We start from the raw sequence: 19,113 nt of genomic DNA on the forward strand, positions 1-19,113 counted from the left end.
AATTAAGAAGGCACTTCCCCAGCATTTGCCTGCAGTGGAAATGGGAACTACGGAAAAATATCTTCAGGGCTGCCAACAGTGGGGTTTGAAACCACTCGCTCCCGAATGCAAGCTCGCAGCTGCGCGGTCCTAATCGCACGGCCAACTTGGTCCGTAAAACAAGTATTTCACCCAGTGTGAATAATATTATTCATGGCCTAGATCGTAGTGCCCTTCTACCCTAACCTTAAATAGAGATTTTATATTCTGTTCGTATACATACATACATACATACATACATACATACATACATACATACATACATACATACATACATACATAACAAAATTAAATTCTTTTCAAGGTCCACCTATTCAATACAATGACGTTTTATTGTGATTTAATCACATGTCAAATAGTCAAATGGTACCAGTTTCGGCATCTATGTGCCATCATCAGCCTTGGGTACAAATTAAAACAAGATATACATTCCTAAAACATCTAAAACACATTTTAACACATTATAAAATAACATACAATTAATGTGGTGATACATGAAATACGATAAAATTATGATACAATTGGTATGATATAAAATTCTTAAAATTCCGGCTGTTCGTTACATAATTCAGTCTGTGTGCATCCGGGTGAATTTTTACAGTTGTATGCTGTCTATGTGAATGACATTTGTTCCTTTAGATATTAGGTGGTTCCAGGGAAGTTTACTTTGATCATGTAAGATCGCGATGTATTTAGAGATGACTTCCCACTTCAATTTGAACCTGAAGAAGAAATTAGCTAAGTTAGATGTTGGAAGCAATGTATGGAAGTTACTGGAAACATTAGAATCGTTAAATGATGATTGACTCACCTTGAGCAGCATATGAACGTGTTGTTACACAGACGGAGCCGGGCGAAGTGTGTGAGCAACGGTAAAGGAGGCTAGGGGAAGGCGAGGGGAAGGAAGGAGGCGGAGCGCTTGCGGGGGAATGGAACTAAGGCGGGGCGGAAGGATGGGGTAGTGGGGGTAATTGACGGGAGTGTGTATTCCGGATTACTTGGAAAATCGAACTGTTTTTCGATAGTTTGGTATTTTTAAGCCAATCGATTAAAAGATCAAAAAGAATATTGGGTTTCTCGTAAATCTCATTTAAATTATAATTGGGGTTAAAATATTGGTCGCAGTTGATGTAACAACTTTCAATGATATTCATTGTGGGTCCCTTGTTTACTGTTAGAAGAACTTCCATATCTTGTTCAATGTCGGTAAATTTGTGATTAGTGTCGTGCATATGTACACCCATGGCGGAGAACTTATTGTGTCTCATCGCGTTGACGTGTTCCGAATATCTAATCATAAAATTGCGTCCTGTTTGACCTATGTAGGAGCTGCTGCATTCATTGCATTTTAGTCTATATATTCCAGATTTGGAGTAGATACTGGGGGTATTGATTGATGCAGAGTTGTGTAAAATTTCGGAAGTTCTATTGTTAGTTTTGAATAAAATTCTTACGTTATGTTTTCTGAAAAGGTTGGTGATTTTGTGGACGTCATTATTATAAGTGAAGGTGGTTGAAATATGAGTTTTTTCTTTTTCTTTTATGAGTTTAGTTTTAGGCCGGTACCTATATTTGTTTATTATTTGTTCTATAAACTGCCTGTTGTACCCATTGAACTTAGCAATTGCCCTTATGGTATTAAGTTCATTATTAAGATCTTTCTTTGCCATGGGTATGGCGAAAGCTCGATATACCATGCTATTGTATGCTGCACGTTTGTGCATTATGGGATGTATGGAATCTTTGTGTATAGTGTTAGCAGTTTGTGTAGGTTTCCTGTATATTTTGTAAGAGAGGCCAGATGTATTTCTAATGATAGTTATATCTAGAAAATTGATTGCTTTATTGGTTTCTGATTCTAGTGTGAATTTAATGTATGGGTCAATATTATTCAAGTCTTGAAGAGTGGATTCCGCGTTCTTGATTGATTCATCCATAATGACGAATGTGTCGTCCACATATCTAGCCCACATGAGAACATTTGGAAAGTTGTTATTATTGATTTTTGTATGTTCTAAGTTATCTAAATAAATATTAGCCAAAATTCCTGATGAAGGTGATCCCATCGCCAGTCCATTCTGTTGATATATAATTTTGTCGAAAACAAAGAAATTATTATTGATGACCAGGTCTAGAAGCTGAATGAAATCTTGTATTTCTAGTTTGCTAAGAGAACTATATTTACTTAGATTATTTTCAATGATTTTTGGAAGTTTAGAAATTGGTATGCTCGGGTACATATTTTCTATGTCAAAGGAGTGGAGGGAGTGGTTAGGTTGTAGGTTTAATACCTTTAATTTCTCAATCAGTTCAGTAGTGTTTTTAATGGATTTGTTGGAGAGAAAGTGATAATTTTTTGTTAGAAAATTTTGAATGAATTGGGATGCTTTGTAGAGTGGACTGGGTCTGTAGTTGATAATGGGTCGGATAGGAATATTAGGTTTGTGAATTTTCGGAAGGGCTTTAACTGTAGGAAGGCCTGGATTCATGGTTATCAGTTTAGATTTTTCATGGTCTGTAAAAAGAAATGTTAAGTTCTTTAAAGTTTGCTTTAGTTGCCTCTGGATTTTTTGGGTAGGATCTTTCTTGATTATTTTAAATGTGTTGTTGTTGAAAAATTCTTTAGTTTTGGATACATAATCAGTTTTATTCATTAAGACAGTAGCTTTACCTTTATCTGCCTTTGTAATTATTAAGTCATTATGTTTTATTTTACTTTTAAGTTCTCTGATTTGCTTGTGTTCAGAGGTAAATTTGTCGTCATTAGCGTTAATGGAAATAGTTTTCCTACTTACGTTTTCAACTGTGCCTATCCTATCTAGTTTTCTTTTTATTTCGAATCTAATTTCGTCTTGTTTCTCCAAAGGCATTTTGTTTATTGTAGCTTCTGATTCTATAATCATGTTAGTCATTATGTTTATTTTATTCATGTTAGGCCAGTTTTGGTTAGGGCCTTTTGATAAAATGGCGATTTCTTCTTTATTAAAGTTTACATTGGAAAGGTTAACTACAGGGGGATGAAATTTCTCAATTATGTTTTTTGTCAAATTGATTTCTTTAGGTTGATTTTCAAGTGAAAACGTTTGTTTCTTCTTTTTTAAAATGTTTAATTTTCTATCTAAAGTAAGCTGTTTTTGCGAAAGAATATCAAACAATTTATTGTCAATTTGACTTTGAAATATGTTCCATTGTGCTATAGAAAGCAGATGAGCTGCTTCAAGGTGAGTTTCATACAATTTATTATTTAAGAAGGATTTTTTCTTATGTAAAAAACAAATTTCGTTTTTCAGCCAAATCTTGTTCGTTTTTTGTTGAGTTTTGATCAAATGTGGTGCGTAACGATGTTTTTTAATTGTTCCTTTCAAAAAATTAGGTGTTAAATCATGTGTAATACATTGCTTCAGGAAATTGATATCTTTGCCTAATTTTGCAACTTTGATTTTTAGGCCCATATATTGATAGGCCTTTCTCTTTGCCTGGTAGGCCGTTTCACTTATAGTTATGAATTTCATTGGTTCCGTATTGAAGTGGGATTATAACAAAATTAAATTCTTTTCAAGGTCCACCTATTCAATACAATGACGTTTTATTGTGATTTAATCACATGTCAAATAGTCAAATGGTACCAGTTTCGGCATCTATGTGCCATCATCAGCCTTGGGTACAAATTAAAACAAGATATACATTCCTAAAACATCTAAAACACATTTTAACACATTATAAAATAACATACAATTAATGTGGTGATACATGAAATACGATAAAATTATGATACAATTGGTATGATATAAAATTCTTAAAATTCCGGCTGTTCGTTACATAATTCAGTCTGTGTGCATCCGGGTGAATTTTTACAGTTGTATGCTGTCTATGTGAATGACATTTGTTCCTTTAGATATTAGGTGGTTCCAGGGAAGTTTACTTTGATCATGTAAGATCGCGATGTATTTAGAGATGACTTCCCACTTCAATTTGAACCTGAAGAAGAAATTAGCTAAGTTAGATGTTGGAAGCAATGTATGGAAGTTACTGGAAACATTAGAATCGTTAAATCGAAAGTTATTTAGTATTTTAATACACACTAAGGAACTAACAGACACTGAAGAGGCTGCCAGACTGACGAATGCGTGCGTCATACGGGTAAATTATAACTCAGTGTCCACGACCTTGGCAAAAACATTATACCCCTACTACCCTTCCCTACAGCACATGCAAAGTCTCCACTACTTGCCGTAGCGCTATACAAATCGGTTAGCCGCGACGAACGGCATTTGGTGCTTATTTCCGCCAAACATTATGTTAATAAAATTAAAGATCTTAATAATGAACTTAATACCATAAGGGCAATTGCTAAGTTCAATGGGTACAACAGGCAGTTTATAGAACAAATAATAAACAAATATAGGTACCGGCCTAAAACTAAACTCATAAAAGAAAAAGAAAAAACTCATATTTCAACCACCTTCACTTATAATAATGACGTCCACAAAATCACCAACCTTTTCAGAAAACATAACGTAAGAATTTTATTCAAAACTAACAATAGAACTTCCGAAATTTTACACAACTCTGCATCAATCAATACCCCCAGTATCTACTCCAAATCTGGAATATATAGACTAAAATGCAATGAATGCAGCAGCTCCTACATAGGTCAAACAGGACGCAATTTTATGATTAGATATTCGGAACACGTCAACGCGATGAGACACAATAAGTTCTCCGCCATGGGTGTACATATGCACGACACTAATCACAAATTTACCGACATTGAACAAAATATGGAAGTTCTTCTAACAGTAAACAAGGGACCCACAATGAATATCATTGAAAGTTGTTACATCAACTGCGACCAATATTTTAACCCCAATTATAATTTAAATGAGATTTACGAGAAACCCAATATTCTTTTTGATCTTTTAATCGATTGGCTTAAAAATACCAAACTATCGAAAAACAGTTCGATTTTCCAAGTAATCCGGAATACACACTCCCGTCAATTACCCCCACTACCCCATCCTTCCGCCCCGCCTTAGTTCCATTCCCCCGCAAGCGCTCCGCCTCCTTCGTTCCCCTCGCCTTCCCCTAGCCTCCTTTACCGTTGCTCACACACTTCGTCCGGCTCCGTCTGTGTAACAACACGTTCATATGCTGCTCAAGGTGAGTCAATCATCATTTAACGATTCTAATGTTTCCAGTAACTTCCATACATTGCTTCCAACATCTAACTTAGCTAATTTCTTCTTCAGGTTCAAATTGAAGTGGGAAGTCATCTCTAAATACATCGCGATCTTACATGATCAAAGTAAACTTCCCTGGAACCACCTAATATCTAAAGGAACAAATGTCATTCACATAGACAGCATACAACTGTAAAAATTCACCCGGATGCACACAGACTGAATTATGTAACGAACAGCCGGAATTTTAAGAATTTTATATCATACCAATTGTATCATAATTTTATCGTATTTCATGTATCACCACATTAATTGTATGTTATTTTATAATGTGTTAAAATGTGTTTTAGATGTTTTAGGAATGTATATCTTGTTTTAATTTGTACCCAAGGCTGATGATGGCACATAGATGCCGAAACTGGTACCATTTGACTATTTGACATGTGATTAAATCACAATAAAACGTCATTGTATTGAATAGGTGGACCTTGAAAAGAATTTAATTTTGTTATAATCCCACTTCAATACGGAACCAATGAAATTCATAACTATAAGTACATACATACATACAAACATACATACATACATACATACATACATACATACAAACATACATACATACATACATACATACATACATACATACATACATACATACATACATACATACATACATACTGAATCCATCATTCACAGTCGCCAAGGACCACTGAAGTTATTATTCAACGTCGCCAAGAACTACGCCGTATTGCACCCTTCTAGAGCTTCTTCGGTGTTGACAATATGTCCAGTATCGGGTCTGTACCTTATTTAAGGCCATGGCCGTATCCTTTCCACGCGTAGCCCTTCCCTGTCTCATCGTAGCCATAATTCTCATCTGTGTCGTTGCGACGTAAAACCAATTGTAAGACAATATTCTACTATTTTGCTTTACGTCGCACCGATACAGATAGGTCTTATGACGACGATGGGACGGGAATGGTCTAGGAATGAGATGGAAGCGGCCGTGGCCTTAATTAAGGTGCAGCCCCAGCATTTGCCTGGTGTGGAAATGGGAAACCACCTAAAACCGTCTTCAGGGCTGCCGGCAGTGGGATTCGAAACCACTATCACCCGGGTGCGAGCTCGCAGCTGCGCGGCCCTAACTCCACGGCTAGCTCAGTCGGTACAATTAAATAGAAGTACGGCATGATCATGCAATCGAAAGTTATTTAGTATTTTAATACACACTAAGGAACTAACAGACACTGAAGAGGCTGCCAGACTGACGAATGCGTGCGTCATACGGGTAAATTATAACTCAGTGTCCACGACCTTGGCAAAAACATTATACCCCTACTACCCTTCCCTACAGCACATGCAAAGTCTCCACTACTTGCCGTAGCGCTATACAAATCGGTTAGCCGCGACGAACGGCATTTGGTGCTTATTTCCGCCAAACATTATGTTAATAAAATTAAAGATAATAAAGGAAAGAATTAGCAGATAAGACACAAAGGCTTGTACAGATAACGTTTCTTTTAAAACTAATTGGCTGTGAGTTTGCATCCGGGAGATCGTGGGTTTGAATCCCACTGTGGGCAGCCCTGAAGATGGTTTTCCGTGGTTTCCCATTTTCACACCACGCAAATGCTGGTGCTGTACCTTAACTAAGGCCACGGCCGCTTCCTTCCAACTCCTAGGCCTTTCCTATCCCATCGTCGCCATAAGTCCTATCTGTGTCGGTGCGACGTAAAGCAATTAGCAAAAAAAAAGAAAATCCTAGTTCCAGGTGGCTAAAGTGAATATGTAATATTTACTCCACAAAGTGGCGAGGGGCGGGGGCGACGTTCCCTTCTCGCCCCACCCCCTAATCGCCACAACTGTTTGGTAACACGCCAAAGATGCAGAAAAGGAAATTTAATAACGTGTTAATTTATACACGTGTAGACATTCCACGCGATAAAAGAGTTGCTTGTATGAAACAAACACGGCACTGTTCGGTGAAACACTTATGTAGACGGCATATGTCTGTTTGGAGCTTCGGTTGCATTCCGACCTGGCAGTCCAGTTAAAAGTAATGTATGTGTATTCATCGCTGCTGAACATACTAGCCATTGTCGATAAGCAGACAGTAAATATAGTGCGGCTGTACCATACACCAGCCTAGAAGTATGCGGTCGAAAACGATGTTTACTAATGCAAGGGGTGCATTCGACCGGGAACGCTGAGTAACATGCTGCGAGTGTGACTCTGTTTCTTATCTCTTCATATTCTGACGTAACCTGCCCGCTGGCAGTCGTTCCCCTGTTAAAAGTAGGTGGTAGACACCCCACACATCACTTATGCATGCGGGACATTTATAAGTACAAAGTACGGCGTCCGGGAGCCACCTGGTATTTATAAATTAAAATATGTTTACCAAAATTAGATCATTTCATTCAATCATGAAGTTAAGTCCTTATTTTCAAGAAAATGTGAGCTGTCTACAAAGATTTTCGGATGCCGTATTCACTTACTTCCTTTCGTAGTGAATAGAAATTATCTATTCGAACTGTAACACGGGAATGGGCCTGCCCTGAACACAGGAAAAACCTCTTGGTCCTAGCTCTTGTGCCGTCCAGCGTAGCTTACCTGAAACTCTAGGCAAGATCAGTATGTGTTCGGGGTCGGCAGCCCCCTCTATAGTATTGCGTCTTTCCTGCGTCCAGGGCCGGTCACGAAGAAATCCAGACTAGCGTACTCTCAGCGTTAGTTGACTGTCAACGATTTTTTCAGTGAATTCCGGGAGAGATCCGAAAGACTTCTTAACGGACAATTCATCTGCCGATATTAAGGATGGACGTCTCCATCCTACAAATCATTATTTTCATCAAGAAATAATTCCTATTTTACCTTAAGTCTAAAAATATGAATTTCTTACACTAGATTATGAATGTGAATACCAATATACCTTAATCATAATTATTTATTCAAATACTAAGAAAAATGAATAAAAGGAAATGTAATTGAAATAAAGTTATCATCTCATTTCAAAATTCATCAATTCAGTTTCGTTGAAGTAACTAGGATAGTTGATTGAAATATAATAATTATGTACAATAAAAACATATTTAAATTTGAAATTTTCTAAATGAACTCATATGTCCCTTTCACATCATCTATCACAAAAAGTTCGTAAATTATAATTTAAGTCTTTCAAATTATGTACAAATCATCTTGGAAAGTATCATATTTCGGCATCATATCTCACTCTTCTTCCCCTAATTGCTTAGGATGAGCATTAGGTTTTCTTTGTTGTGGGATTATTATTTCAATGAAATGCTTCAGAAAACAGATAAGTATCGAGTTAGCCACGAGATGTACTAATATTTACATTAATACCTAACATCAAATGTCAACACAAATGTATCACTCATCTCATTAATCTTCAATTCAATTTAATCATAAAAATGTGCCTGATGAGGAATATTCTTACATAAATATCTGAATACCAATACATTACCAAGTGTCACCTTCTAAAATAGGTAAAGGATATCATTCATGAAGAGCCTATGAATTATCTAACCTCCAGGAATTATTTATAAAGAAAGAATAATTCCTATGCATATGATTCGGCGTGTGCCATGTTCTTCTTCAATGAATATTCAACATTACAATAGAGGTCTAGGTTAAGATTAACCAACATACTACTCAACATTCCCCAAAATGAGTCATTTCAATGATCTAATTATGCCATAACTTATTATAAACATCACATTATATTTTCACCAACGTAGGATACGGACTAATTGTCAACGATTGTATCATCAGGGTATCATGAATATTAATGATCCTGGATTGCGTCATTACTCTTCTCTTTTTCTTAATTAATCATTTTCTTCTTTACCGACCTAGCAACACATGTTCCAATTTTATATCCATCCTTATGCCCATTTAATATTTCAATATCACTTTCATATCACACTTCTTCCAAATAATTCTCAACTCTACCTCAACTTGACGCTTGGAATCATTTGAGTCTCAATTATTCAATTTATTAATCCATCTCTTCTCAATTAATCTCATTACCACTTCAAATTATTCTCATATCCATATAAGTTATTCTGACTTCATATGGCAACTTTCACACTCCAAGATATTAACCACCACTCACATGTAACTATAAATATTCTACCGATACATATCTCACAATTCATATAGGATAACCTTTCAATATGCTTAAATATCATAGCAATGGCACTAACGTATAATTCACTTCATATTCCCCAACCAGGATTGGTTATGTCTTTCAGATGACTACCTATATCCAAATGCAATAAAAACTTTTCAGTCTGTCAAACACACAGCAATTACAATATAAATTATAACACTATAAACATACCTGTAAAATACACACTAATATACAAAGAATAACATGTTTCGTTAAACAAGAACATCCTCAGATTCTATCAAATCATTTAAAACATGCTTATATATGTACAGTATTGTTCACGTTGTGTAAACTTGTCAATGATAGACAGTTTAGTGATAAGATGAACCAGTAATGACAAAAATAAAATAAATTTACAAGTATTAATATAATGAAAAACTTACCTACTTATCAAGACTGCCGATGCTAAGTCCGTTGTCACCAAACACTATTTCAGGACTGTGGTCACGGAATATTTGGGGCAAAGCACACTGCTCGCGAAGAGGGGAGGGTAAGCATGGGAGGGGCCTTGTGGATCGTAGTGGATCTCTCCTATTGGATGATAGAGGCGAGTACACTACACCGTGGAGAGGGTAGGGGGAGTATGGCGGAGCAAGTGGAGCGCTGTGGAAACTTTCATAAATATTGGGGAGGGGAGTGAAGGTTATTGACCTACTTCATCATATAATGTAGTTTTAATAATATGGATGAATGCAAATTAAAGATCTTAGGTTTATAAAGTAGGAAATTGAAATAGAGACTAACTGTTAAAGGTTATTTACTATTAAGATAAAAGCTAATATTAATTAGAAGTGTTACACAGACGTTCAGTGAGTAGAGCGAAGAGGGGGAGAATTTTTAAATGTATATGGTCATTTTTGCGATGTAAATTTCTATTGCTTCCTTTATATTCAAAGATTTACTTTTGTTTTCGATGTGTAAATTTTGTAGATCAGTGTTGATGTCAGTGAAATGGTGTGAACAGTCGTATATGTGCTCCCCGAAGGCTGAATGCCGATTATATGTGACCGCGTTTTTTGTTCTTTGTATCTTGTGTTGGAACTTCGTTTCGTTTGACCTATATATGTGGCATTGCAGTTAGGTTCTTGACACTTGAGTTCATAAACTCCTGACTTTGAGAATAGGTCCTTCTTGTTTAGGTTGCACTTGCTGATGTTCCTCTGTAGTGTGTTATTCGTTCTAAAAGCTACTTTTAAACCTTGTTTCTAGAAAATATTAGCAACCTTGTATGTGTTATTGTTAACGTAGTTGAGAACTACGTATTTTTCTCTGTCATGTGTGGTGGTTTCCCGGCGATTCTTAAGGTTATTTACTAGTTTATCTACTGTGCTTGTAGGGTGGTTGTTTTCTTTCGCGATTTGTTTAATGATTAGTGATGTCATTATCATATATGCATATGACGTCATCCACGCATTTGCTCCAGTGTAAGATTCCTTTTGAATGCTGGCCCATTAAGAATATATTTTCGAAGTTATTCAGAACAATGTTTGCTATTATTCTTGTTTATGGTGAGCCCAAGGCTAACCATTCCTTTTGGCAATATATTTTGCCGTTGAATGCAAAGCAATTTTGGTGTAGTGTGGTTCTAAGAAGGCTAATAATTTCTTTGGTTTCTTGTAGACAAGTGTTTTCTTTAAGCAGATTTTCGATAATTTAAATTGATTCATCTATTGGTATGTTGGTGTACAAGTTGGTGATGTCAAAGGGTATCATACGGGTGCTCTCTGTTATTTTAAGTTTATTTAGTTCTTTAATTCACTCTAGACTGTTTTTAATTAGTCTGTCTTCTTTAAGTGAAATTTTCTCTTTTAGAATTAGATTTAGTTGTTTGCTTAAATTGTAACTTGGCGCATCTTTAAAATTTACTATTAGTCTAATGGGGCAAGATTGTTTGTGTATTTTGGGGAGTGCTCTTTGCGTGGGGAGTTTGAGATTTTTGATGGTGAGGCTTTCATTTTCTTGTTTTGTGAAAATAAAGTCTGTTTCCTTGATAGCTTGTTTTATTTCGTTTTGAAATTTATTCGTAAGGTCTAGTTGTAATTCTTGAATACCGTTGTTGTTGATAAATTCTATTGTTTTTCTGTGTACTAATCTTTCTTCATTATGACTGTTGTATTACCTTTATTCGCTCTCGTGACGATAATGTTGTCGTTTTTTATTTTGTTCTTAACTGTTTTTAACGTCGAGGATTGAGTGGCACAATTCGGTTGTTTGGTGGAATGTTCTTGAGTGATTATTTTAGGGCTTCATTGGTGACTACGTTTTTACTATTTCTCTTTGTGGAGAGGATATTTTGTAGCAAGCAATTTCTACGTAAGTCATGAGTTGTTTTATGTTGTTTTCGTTATGACGTTACTGGCAATTGCATTTCAGACCTTTCTCTAGCAGATTTATTTCATTCATTGAAAATGTAATGTCTGATCTGTCACACATTATTGACAACGAGTCAAACCACCCATACACACACAAAATAGCAGAACTGAATACAATGATACACAGAGCTATTTCCATACCAATGAGCACAACGGGTTTCAATGAAGAGGTACAAATCACTAATGCACACCAGTTATTAAACACACTAAACTCTTTACACAGGTCCATCAGTTTCACAACGGAGCCAGAAACTAACAATAAAATAAACTGTTCAGACATCACAAACAACAGGAATAATGACAACCTATCTTACAAAGTATACAGAAAGCCCACTCAGATATCGCACACTATTGACAACGAGTCAAACCACTCATACACACACAAAATAGCAAGACTGAATACAATGATACACAGAGCTATTTCCACACCAATGAGCACAACGGGTTTCAATGAAGAGGTACAAATCATTAAACAAATCGCGAAAGAAAACAACCACCCTACAAGCACAGTAGATAAACTATTAAATAAACATAAGAAAAATCTCCGGGAAACCACCACACATGACAAAGAAAAATACGTAGTTCTAAAGTACGTTAACAATAACACATACAAGGTAGCTAATATTTTTTAGAAACAAGGTTTACAAGTAGCCTTTAGAACGAATAAAACACTACAGAGACACATCAACAAGTGCAACCTAAACATGAATGAGCCATTCTCAAAGTCAGGAGTTTATGAACTCAGGTGTCAAGAACATAACTGCAATGCCACATATAAGGGTCAAACGAAACGCGATTTCCACACAAGTTACAAAGAACACAAAAATCCGGTCAGATATAATCGGCATTCAGCCTTCAGGGAGTACATATGCGACTGTTTACAACATTTCACAGACCTCAACACTGATCTAAAAATTTTACACATCGAAAATAATGGCGCTGAGAGCTAGACGCGTGTAAGTGTACTCCACAACTCACCTGCCTAAATCGCAAGACAACTAGCAAGCCGTAATCGCGAGTGAGTGTAATTCGAAAGTTTAGGATACAAACGCATCGTGTGTGCAACTATGACCCTCGAAGAAGTGAAGGAAAGGATTACAGGCTTCGAAAAGCGAATGGCTCAATTTCAAACCCGCGTGGAGGAAGCCATGTCTGCTCCCATCGGCAGTGCTACCAACCCCAGCGATGTTCTGACTGTGCTCCAAGCGGACTTCCGAACTTTTCGAAATTCCATTTGTGCAGAACTCTCTGTTCTGAAAGACAATGTCGCAGATGTCGAGAAACGACTGGAAATTCAGGAGGCTGGGAGTGACGAAGCGGAACAGTACAGTGGGCGTAATTGTCTCCTTCTGAATGTAGTGAGTGAGACGCCTAATGTGGACATCTATTGCACCCATAAGCGAATTTGCGTAATTAATGTATGATTTTAAAGTTGAAGAATTCGCATATTGGAATACAACAGTAGGCTGTGAAAGCTGGCAGTCACAAAACAACATTCTGGCGCCAGTCAGACGGCAAGGAGATCCGCAAAACTTTTCTCATGGCACGAACAGCTTATAGACAGGCCTAAGTGCTACATCCAATAAAGTTTATGGTACCGGCAAGGAGTGGCAACTTTCTACTTGGTTCTCACGGGAAAATCACGCGTTGAGGCCTGACCTAGTTAGACGTGCAAGAGAGACAACGATAATACCCGTCAACCCCTGGCAGAAAATGGAAGCATCCAAGCTGCAGAGAGCGCGAACATCTCAGCCAATCACAAAATTGCAAATTTAAATGTTTTGTCATAGCGGGAATCTACAGCCAGTATTTCGCTATTTGGAGTCCGGAGTAGTTGTGACAAACAGTGTCCTGACTTCCTAATAATATTTAAAAATTTATCGGTGCAAATGTGTGATTAATTAGTGGTGAATTATGAAAATTTTAACTTTACACGGAAGAGTAGTATCGCCCAGGAACTAAACCATCATAGCGGGAAGAAACCATTAGCAGAAAGAAAATAACGCCGGTGACGCGCGCCGTCGTGTGGGTTACCCTGTGATCGTTTCCCACGGCGCAATATAACAAGTAAGTCAGACCGAAATTAGGAAGATTTTGTACATATTCCTTAAAGCTTTAACCTACGGATGGATGATAAAGCGCTCCCAAGTGCTAGATTACTACGCCACATCCCTTCCACAGAACTATTTTCGAAGTGGGGGAGAACTGATTACAAAATTAACGAGCAGAGTGGTGAATCTTCAGTGTGTGTCAGTTAATTCAGAGAGTGTGTGTCAGCTTTCAAATTCAGTCTTGTACGGAGTGAGTTCAGTCTTGTATGAACGTTTCTTTGTGAATTCTGAGTCTGGTAGGAACGCGATCAGAGACACTTGTTGGCATCCGAGTGAGCCATGTATTTACTTGGGAGAGTAATATTTCAGGGGAAATGAACACTTTAACACACATTTATTTTATTTGAATTTATGCAGAGATAACAGGCAATAGCTACACTTTTCAACACTTGCCTTAAATGAACTTACACAACCAATCGAGAGGGACAATGGAATATGCCGCAACACGTAACTGCATAAAATGTTTCTAATCCACGTGTAGTTTGGTTATTTGGTGAAAGGCCATTTATTTCTTTTATTTTGGAGGACGATCAGTATAAAAATTTCTCCACACATCATTGGAAACAGTACTTTTAGCTTGTTTTCATCACTTTCAATGAACTGTTATGGCAAGCGAGATGTTACGAGGGAGGAATTAGTTAAAGCAGTTGCAGAGAGGAGAATGAATTTGTTTCATTGATGGAAGGCCGCGATGTTTAGACTTTGAGTACACTGTTATGTCCCGGAGAGGTGAACAACCGGTAAGCCTTAAACAAACAAACTGAGAGGGGTGTGTGACCAGCAGGAGGCGACAGGCAGGTAGCGGAGAGAAAACTTTCGACTTCACGTCAGGTGCAATGCAGTGCTATTGTATAATCTCCATTGAAGTGCTAGGAAATGCGAGTGTTTATGTAAGTGTGAACGTGTGTAGCGCCTTTATAAAAATGTATCAAGTATGCGTTTGTGATAATTCGGAATACCACATCAGCTTCAAGATGGAATTCTAATTCATCATGACAGAGCCCGGAAGGTGATCCAACCTGCCTCCATCACCAAGGTATGAGCAAATATATGTATAAATAAATATGTAGGACTATGAGCCAATCGATGATCAAATGTAGCTTAGACAGTTAGATATGATTGTAAATAATTCACATAATAATAATAATAATAATAATAATAATAATAATAATAATAATAACAATAATAATATAATAATAATAATAAGTGTGAGCTAGGGTTATTCGCGCACTTTTTTAAGTAGATGTGTTTGCAGATTATTTACGGATCTTTTGTAGTAAGTCACTTTGACAGATTATAATGCTATATTATGAGATTTCAATGAGTGTAATGCAGATTAATAATAATAATCATGTTATTATAACGTTAGTTATGAGCGATATTTCTGTTGAAGTTTTGATTTTGTAGATGCCGCCTTGTTGATTTTTATGCTTATTTTGCTACTTGCGCATTTAGTTTGTTTATGTTGTGTAATCATCATTCAGATGACCGTTTCCGGTAGCTCTTATACCGTGTATTTTTGCGACGATTTTGTGGACACGCGAATATTTATTTCTGTGTGTAATTGCGGTTACTCATTTTTTTTTCAATAGCCGTGTTTTTGAGAGGCAATCTCGTCACTTTAGTAAACAGTTAGTGACAGGAAGCCATTGATAAGTCAGCTCTGATATTTTGTAATATGTGAAGCAGAGAATGATTTAAAGATCGAGCTAAGTGAATAATATCCCTGATGATCTGCGTTGATAATGGAAATGTGATATTTGGACCATGTCATGAACTGTCGTAAGAAATAGAGATGTGCACGACAGATATTTCGCCCGCCGGATATGAGCGAGGCCGTATTATGAGTTACTACGTCGAGAATAATGAGTAAATAGAATTGAGAGATGAATAATTTAACCAAGAGTGTTAAATATGTAACGACATGGATTATGATTGTAGGCAGAAGCCTGTATTATTTCAGATAATTTCCAGGGAAAGTAGATGCTCGGCAAATATGCGAGTTATAGCACGAGGTAATATGTGAGCGGAGCGACGAATCAATGTGTATTTTTGACAGTCATGTAGAGTCATGGATGACATGTAATAGCAGTAATTATTGTCCACAAAGGCTGAATAGTGTCATGGCCAGACATTTTCCGTCTGAGGTTAGAAGATTGCCGTCAAGCTCACAATATTTTTGCGTCTTGTAGCGGGGTAAAATTTCCTTTAGACTCCGATATGTGCGCATTTTATTTATTTATTTATTTATTTATTTATTTATTTATTTATGTCTATTTAACTTTCAGCAGGCAGCGATGTTGGGATCTAGATTTGTTTATTATTATTCTTTCCTTGTGTATCTTTCACCGTTTATTTGTAGGATCTGATCATACGTGAATTATTTGTATTTGATTTGATGTAAATAGATAGGTGTAGTTAGGCTACTTTGATTCCTGTAAAAAAAAATTTGTTGGAGCAGTGTTTCTCCATTAACAGGTTTAATTATGTAAATAAGATTTCATGTGTTAGGATAAGAGATCATCGATTGGGTCATAGTCAAAACCATAGTAGTGGTATGCTCATACCAGACATTCAGTAATTACCAAGCCTTAGAAATCCACTACGTTTTAATGAGGAAATGAAGCAATCTTTGATAAACCAGTTGTATCATAACTGCCGCAATGAATGAGGTAAATGAGATGGGATCTGCCTCCATCTAGTGGTAATGAAAATGCAGTCAGCGGCAAATTAAGTAAGTTTTTAATGTAAAAGGATCGCTGTCATTTGAAATGTAAACATGAGGCACTTGGCCTAATTATTTTAAGAAGTCCAGGCTATCACAGTCATGCAAGTGAAGTTTAAATAACTAAATGAGTGATTGTAACACTCAGGTTCATGTTTTAATAATCTTCTTGTTTCAACCACGAGTAGTTTGAAATATGGCAATGGTTATGCAGTAGATGACGTACAATGTTCATGGTTGTTTTCTTTAAATTCTTTCTCTTATTTGTTACACATGGTTAATGCAGTCCATGATTATTTAGAGTTGGGTTTTTCCCAACTGAGTCACATGTGGTAAATATTTGACAAACACCTCTGAGTCAGTGTTGATTTGATGACTTAACCAATTAATTAATTAACTACACTAATTTATTTTGATAGACACCTTTCTATGTATTACAATTCTGTATTTCAAATGAGGTGGTGTTTTCTGACCAGAGTTTTGATTTATTCACGTCATCGTCTTGGAGACAGTGTCGACGTAATCTGGAATAATTTAAATTTGATCGACCTCCAGTCAATTTTATTAGGCAGATAATTGAGTTATTGTAAGGTAGATCTTTAATCTTTTTTTAAATTTCATTTTATTTCACTTTGTTTATTTTCCACCAGTTTATTTCAATTTTGGCACTTTGCACTTTGTTCAATAAATCAGTATGTTATTTAAATTTTAATTCAGTCTTTGGGTACCGTCATTTATAGTTTAGTTTACCCCATCTTTTCATCTCCTCATTCCCCGATCGACGTGTGGCCTATAACCCGTGGTATATATCGGACGTACCGCGACTGAGGAAGAAGAGTCTACATGCAGCGGTGAGTATAATTTAAATGACATTTATTACAGGAGCAGCCGGCGCACAGAGGAAGGAAGAGGATCACCGCATTTGGTGCCTTTGGAAGGGCACACTATGGAAAGGTCATTGAAACTTTCCATGATAACCTGAAAATCGAACTGTCCATGGACTCCATCGATCGCTGTCATCGACTGGGACGCCAACGTAGATCGACTGCGGACGTAGTGACCGAGGGTAATCGGCCTATCATAATAAAATTCCTCCGCTACCATCAGCTGGATCAAGCTTGGCGCGCTAAGCGACAGCTGAAAGGCTCCAAACTACTTATAACTGAATCCCTCTCTAGGCTGAGAAAGGACGTCTTGAATAAGGCACGAGACACTTTTGGACTGCGCAACACATACAGCCAAGATGGAAGGATAATCATTCAAGTATCCGGCTAGAAATTCCAAGTGAACTCACTCGCGGAATTTCAATCATTAATCAGGCAATATGGTGAATGCAACATATGAACAATGTGCATTCTGTGTAGTTTATTTATTTTTAATTTAGTGCATAGTTGTGAATGTGTATGTGTGTTTGTGTGAATCAGCTGGCCACTGCATGTACGAGGAAATTAAGGTAAGCCGCGTGGTTTACATTCCTTTAGCATGCTTGAGTTGATAAGTGCTATTGAAAGTCCCCCTCCTTGCTCCCTCCCTCACCCCTTAGCACTCCTCTATAGGACAGACTCCCCTCACTCTCCCTTCACAGCCCTTTAACCGGAACATACGTCTGGAAGGACACGGCCTGCCTCTGACCGTTCCTCAACACTTTCTCCTTCCTATTCTACCATACCATTTTAGAGAAGGAACTGATGTCATTTAATCGCACCCTGTTGTGTGCGTATGTCAACAGCTAATCCATCGTTGCTCACCTCGACGAACTGAATATGATATTTGAAGACAGTCCAATTCATATCGTTGCAGTAAGCGAGAGTTGGCTCCGTAGTTCGATTCCCTCAAGCATGGTTGACATATCGGGCTATGATATTCACAGGCATGATCGGACGAACAGACGAGGTGGTGGGGTTGCCCTATATTGTAAATCAATGCTCAAGAGTAAAGTTGTTCACACGTCTACTCTTGCTGTAAAAACGGCTCCTGAATATATGTTTGTAGAGGTGCTTGTCAATTGTGTAAAAGTACTTGTAGGTGTAGTATATAGGCCTCCTGACGCAGTGCGAGACTTCCATGGCTTAGAAGACAGCTTACTGTGACTGCTACCATCATACGAGCACGTGATACTTTTTGGAGACTAACACCAATTTATTAACTCTGAACAACGACGTCTTACGACTACAAAATATTTTTAAATCCTGTGACATGACTGTATTACCCCTTAAACTCACCCACCAAGTCCATACTTCCACTATTTCCGCTTATACATTCATAGACCTAGTAATAACAAATAACCCTCAAAAAATCCTTCACCAAGGTCAAGTATCTGTTCCTGACATATCTAAACATGACCTCATATACTTAGCATACTCTCTTCGCGTGCCGAAGTACCGACCGAAATATGTAACGTTTAGAGTCTTTAAAAGGATGAACTGAATGCAACTGAGAGAAGATGCACAACTATGCCCCTGGTATGACATAATGATGAGGAGTGACATTGACG

This window comes from Anabrus simplex, chromosome 2 (genome assembly GCF_040414725.1).
Source record: "Anabrus simplex isolate iqAnaSimp1 chromosome 2, ASM4041472v1, whole genome shotgun sequence".
NCBI classification, from domain to species: domain Eukaryota; kingdom Metazoa; phylum Arthropoda; class Insecta; order Orthoptera; family Tettigoniidae; genus Anabrus; species Anabrus simplex.